Below are 6061 nucleotides of genomic sequence, written 5' to 3' on the forward strand. Positions count from 1 at the left end.
CTGACCATACCAGTTACTGACCCACCACTCTAACCACTAGTCTATCTGACCATACCAGTTACTGACCCACCACTCTAACCACTAGGTTACCTGACCATACCAGTTACTGACCCACCACTCTAACCACTAGTCTATCTGACCATACCAGTTACTGACCCACCACTCTAACCACTAGGTTACCTGACCATACCAGTTACTGACTCACCACTCTAACCACTAGTCTATCTGACCATACCAGTTACTGCCCCACCACTCTAACCACTAGTCTATCTGACCATACCAGTTACAGACCATGTGGACACCTCCTAGTGGTCTGGTTGTTAGGAGTGTTTATCAGACCATGTGGACACCTCCTAGTGGTGGGGTTGTTAGAGTGTTTATCAGACCATGTGGACACCTCCTAGTGGTGGGGTTGTTAGGAGTGTTTATCAGACCATGTGGACACCTCCTAGTGGTGGGGTTGTTAGGAATGTTTATCAGACCATGTGGACACCTCCTAGTGGTCTGGTTGTTAGGAGTGTTTATCAGACCATGTGGACACCTCCTAGTGGTCTGGTTGTTAGGAGTGTTTATCAGACCATGTGGACACCTCCTAGTGGTGGGGTTGTTAGGAGTGTTTATCAGACCATGTGGACACCTCCTAGTGGTGGGGTTGTTAGGAGTGTTTATCAGACCATGTGGACACCTCCTAGTGGTGGGGTTGTTAGGAGTGTTTATCAGACCATGTGGACACCTCCTAGTGGTCTGGTTGTTAGGAGTGTTTATCAGACCATGTGGACACCTCCTAGTGGTCTGGTTGTTAGGAGTGTTTATCAGACCATGTGGACACCTCCTATTGGTGGGGTTGTTAATAGAACTACCCATCCCGGATCCGGGAGAATTGTCATCAACTTACACTAATTAGCATAACGCAATGGACAAAAAATCTTTGAAAATATTCATATTCATGAAATCACAAGTGAAATATATTGAAACACAGCTTAGCCTTTTGTTAATCACCCTGTCATCTCAGATTTTGAAATTATGCTTTACAGCCAAAGCAAGACAAGCATTTGTGTAAGTTTATCGATAGCCTAGCATAATGCAAAGCTCTGTAAAATCAGAAAAGCAATCAAATTACCAGAAGGTATTTAAATGGTAATAACCAGACTTTTTTCCAACAGATATTATTGGCAAATGTATTCCAGTAAGTTGTGACATAAGGAATGGATACAATCTCCCTTTGAAATAAAGCAGGTAGATCTGTTGTTCTGAGGAAACAAGGAGAGAAACAGTTTCCCCATTGGAGAGTCAACTGGATTAAGTGAAGGTAGGTCAAGAAGGTGAGGTCTGGTTACACCTCTAAATAACATGAGTTCCAGATGGAAGCAGCATCAGAGACTATGGAGAACTCTCTAGGAGGGCAGGTCAACAAGGTGAGGTCTGGTTACACCTCTAAATAACATGAGTTCCAGATGGAATAGCATCCGAGACTATGGAGAACTCTCTAGGAGGGCAGGTCAACAAGGTGAGGTCTGACTACACCTCTAAATAACATGAGTTCCAGATGGAATAGCATCAGAGACTATGGAGAACTCTCTAGGAGGGCAGGTCAACAAGGTGAGGTCTGGCTACACCTCTAAATAACATGAGTTCCAGATGGAATAGCATCAGAGACTATGGAGAACTCTCTAGGAGGGCAGGTCAACAAGGTGAGGTCTGGTTACACCTCTAAATAACATGAGTTCCAGATGGAATAGCATCAGAGACTATGGAGAACTCTCTAGGAGGGCAGGTCAACAAGGTGAGGTCTGGCTGCACCTCTAAATAACATGAGAGTTCCAGATGGAATAGCATCAGAGACTATGGAGAACTCTCTAGGGGGGCAGGTCAACAAGGTGAGGTCTGGTTACACCTCTAAATAACATGAGTTCCAGATGGAATAGCATCAGAGACTATGGAGAACTCTCTAGGAGGGCAGGTCAACAAGGTGAGGTCTGGTTACACCTCTAAATAACATGAGAGTTCCAGATGGAATAGCATCAGAGACTATGGAGAACTCTCTAGGAGGGCAGGTCAACAAGGTGAGGTCTGACTACACCTCTAAATAACATGAGAGTTCCAGATGGAATAGCATCAGAGACTATGGAGAACTCTCTAGGAGGGCAGGTCAACAAGGTGAGGTCTGGTTACACCTCTAAATAACATGAGTTCCAGATGGAACAGCATCAGAGACTATGGAGAACTCTCTAGGAGGGCAGGTCAACAAGGTGAGGTCTGGTTACACCTCTAAATAACATGAGTTCCAGATGGAATAGCATCAGAGACTATGGAGAACTCTCTAGGAGGGCAGGTCAACAAGGTGAGGTCTGGCTACACCTCTAAATAACATGAGTTCCAGATGGAATAGCATCAGAGACTATGGAGAACTCTCTAGGAGGGCAGGTCAACAAGGTGACTACACCTCTAAATAACAGAGTTCCAGATGGAATAGCATCAGAGACTATGGAGAACTCTCTAGGAGGGCAGGTCAACAAGGTGAGGTCTGGTTACACCTCTAAATAACATGAGTTCCAGATGGAACAGCATCAGAGACTATGGAGAACTCTCTAGGAGGGCAGGTCAACAAGGTGAGGTCTGGTTACACCTCTAAATAACATGAGTTCCAGATGGAATAGCATCAGAGACTATGGAGAACTCTCTAGGAGGGCAGGTCAACAAGGTGAGGTCTGGTTACACCTCTAAATAACATGAGTTCCAGATGGAATAGCATCAGAGACTATGGAGAACTCTCTAGGAGGGCAGGTCAACAAGGTGAGGTCTGGTTACACCTCTAAATAACATGAGAGTTCCAGATGGAATAGCATCAGAGACTATGGAGAACTCTCTAGGAGGGCAGGTCAACAAGGTGAGGTCTGGTTACACCTCTAAATAACATGAGTTCCAGATGGAATAGCATCAGAGACTATGGAGAACTCTCTAGGAGGGTAGGTCAACAAGGTGAGGTCTGGTTACACCTCTAAATAACATGAGTTCCAGATGGAATAGCATCAGAGACTATGGAGAACTCTCTAGGAGGGTAGGTCAACAAGGTGAGGTCTGGCTACACCTCTAAATAACATGAGAGTTCCAGATGGAATAGCATCAGAGACTATGGAGAACTCTCTAGGAGGGCAGGTCAACAAGGTGAGGTCTGGTTACACCTCTAAATAACATGAGTTCCAGATGGAATAGCATCAGAGACTATGGAGAACTCTCTAGGGGGGCAGGTCAACAAGGTGAGGTCTGACTACACCTCTAAATAACATGAGAGTTCCAGATGGAATAGCATCAGAGACTATGGAGAACTCTCTAGGAGGGCAGGTCAACAAGGTGAGGTCTGGTTACACCTCTAAATAACATGAGTTCCAGATGGAATAGCATCAGAGACTATGGAGAACTCTCTAGGAGGGCAGGTCAACAAGGTGAGGTCTGGTTACACCTCTAAATAACATGAGAGTTCCAGATGGAATAGCATCAGAGACTATGGAGAACTCTCTAGGAGGACAGGTCAACAAGGTGAGGTCTGGCTACACCTCTAAATAACATGAGTTCCAGATGGAATAGCGTCAGAGACTATGGAGAACTCTCTAGGAGGGCAGGTCAACAAGGTGAGGTCTGGTTACACATCTAAATAACATGAGTTCCAGATGGAATAGCATCAGAGACTATGGAGAACTCTCTAGGTGTTACAGGGATATTGTTACAAGATAAAACATTCCTCATAATTGAGTAACAATCCTTCTGCATTAAAAAGTTAACTTACCAGCAGGATATGATTATTAAACCAGTTCTTCAAAAATAAAGACTTGTTTCTATACAAAATATCCTTATTGTTCCAAATGAAATACCTATGCAGGATTTGTTTTAAATGTATTAACGAGCACGCTAAGAATACTGTTGTAGGAATCTTATCGGTGTTATAGTTACAAAGTAACACAAAATTGAAGTCACCAAAACGGGAGAAGATATAATGAGGGATGAAATTCCAAATTGAAGTTGGATTCTTTAAGAAATGTTTTTCCCAATTTATCTTTAAAGTATTATTAGTATTATTTATAGTAAAATCAACTAAATGTTCATAACGACAGATGTCCTTATATAATGTGTGTGATTTTCCCAGATGAAGTTGAAAAGCATCTGGTCAACCTCTTTCCCTATTTTGTGGTCAAGATGTAGTGACTGGGCTGCAAACAACTTCTGTATGACTGACGCCTTTAGTGATTTAGTCTAATGCTTTAATATATAACATTCTGCCCTCCGAATTCATATCTAAGGGGCATTTTTCATTAGTGCAAATCTGTTCTGTGAGAATATCTAATAATAATAATAACTTTGTAAATCAGGATGCATTATGAAAAGACAATAAGAGACAGTGGTAATATGTTTCCTTTTAGAGACTATAATACATGACAACCAGGTCATTTTAGTTTCTCTTAGAATCACAACCTCAGTGTAACAACAGTTTGTCATTTCCCACAGGTACAGTTCTCCTGAAAAATGAAGTGCAGGACAGAGGAATAGCAATTCCTACCTTGTTCTAAATTCAATCACCTTCTTCATCCTCATCATTCAGTTCATTGAAATACAGTTTTGAAGTTGTGCACAATTATCAGTTTCTGTTTGGTTTATGCAGCCCATTAATTTACTGTCAGCTACATCAGCCCATTCATTCACTGTCAGCTACATCAGCCCATTCATTCACTGTCAGCTACATCAGCCCATTCATTCACTGTCAGCTACATCAGCCCATTCATTCACTGTCAGCTACATCAGCCCATTCATTCACTGTCAGCTACATCAGCCCATTCATTCACTGTCAGCTACATCAGCCCATTCATTCACTGTCAGCTACATCAGCCCATTCATTCACTGTCAGCTACATCAGCCCATTCATTCACTGTCAGCTACATCAGCCCATTCATTCACTGTCAGCTACATAGCCCATTCATTCACTGTCAGCTACATCAGCCCATTCATTCACTGTCAGCTACATCAGCCCATTCATTCACTGTCAGCTACATCAACCCATTCATTCACTGTCAGCTACATCAGCCCATTCATTCACTGTCAGCTACATCAGCCCATTCATTCACTGTCAGCTACATCAGCCCATTCATTCACTGTCAGCTACATCAGCCCATTCATTCACTGTCAGCTACATCAGCCCATTCATTCACTGTCAGCTACATCAGCCCATTCATTCACTGTCAGCTACATCAGCCCATTCATTCACTGTCAGCTACATCAGCCCATTCATTCACTGTCAGCTACATCAGCCCATTCATTCACTGTCAGCTACATCAGCCCATTCATTCACTGTCAGCTACATCAGCCCATTCATTCACTGTCAGCTACATCAGCCCATTCATTCACTGTCAGCTACATCAGCCCATTCATTCACTGTCAGCTACATCAGCCCATTCATTCACTGTCAGCTACATCAGCCCATTCATTCACTGTCAGCTACATCAGCCCATTCATTCACTGTCAGCTACATCAGTCCATTCATTCACTGTCAGCTACATCAGCCCATTCATTCACTGTCAGCTACATCAGCCCATTCATTCACTGTCAGCTACATCAGCCCATTCATTCACTGTCAGCTACATCAGCCCATTCATTCACTGTCAGCTACATCAGCCCATTCATTCACTGTCAGCTACATCAGTCCATTCATTTACTGTCAGCTACATCAGCCCATTCATTCACTGTCAGCTACATCAGCCCATTCATCATTCATTCACTGTCAGCTACATCAGCCCATTCATTCACTGTCAGCTACATCAGCCCATTCATTCACTGTCAGCTACATCAGTCCATTCATTTACTGTCAGCTACATCAGCCCATTCATTCACTGTCAGCTACATCAGCCCATTCATCATTCATTCACTGTCAGCTACATCAGATCATTCATTCACTGTCAGCTACATCAGCCCATTCATTCACTGTCAGCTACATCAGCCCATTCATTCACTGTCAGCTACATCAGCCCATTCATTCACTGTCAGCTACATCAGCCCATTCATTCACTGTCAGCTA

The 6061-nt window shown here is 43.3% G+C and overlaps 1 long non-coding RNA gene across 5 annotated transcripts; it reads left to right on the plus strand.

Moving 5' to 3' along the window:
- Positions 1–430: 430 nt before the first annotated feature.
- Positions 431–3375, plus strand: LOC127924018 (uncharacterized). Of its 5 annotated transcripts, none has more exons than XR_008116563.1 (4): positions 431–1322; positions 1878–2054; positions 2601–3156; positions 3249–3375. It is a non-coding gene; the product is annotated as an uncharacterized LOC127924018 (long non-coding RNA). The 5 variants fall into 5 exon arrangements; XR_008116565.1 differs by having other exon boundaries at positions 436–1322; positions 1878–2148; positions 2785–3156; XR_008116564.1 differs by having other exon boundaries at positions 440–1322; positions 2785–3156.
- Positions 3376–6061: the final 2686 nt, after the last annotated feature.

The sequence above is a fragment of the Oncorhynchus keta genome, unplaced genomic scaffold, assembly GCF_023373465.1.
Source record: "Oncorhynchus keta strain PuntledgeMale-10-30-2019 unplaced genomic scaffold, Oket_V2 Un_contig_350_pilon_pilon, whole genome shotgun sequence".
In the NCBI taxonomy this organism is placed as follows: Eukaryota; Metazoa; Chordata; class Actinopteri; order Salmoniformes; family Salmonidae; genus Oncorhynchus; species Oncorhynchus keta.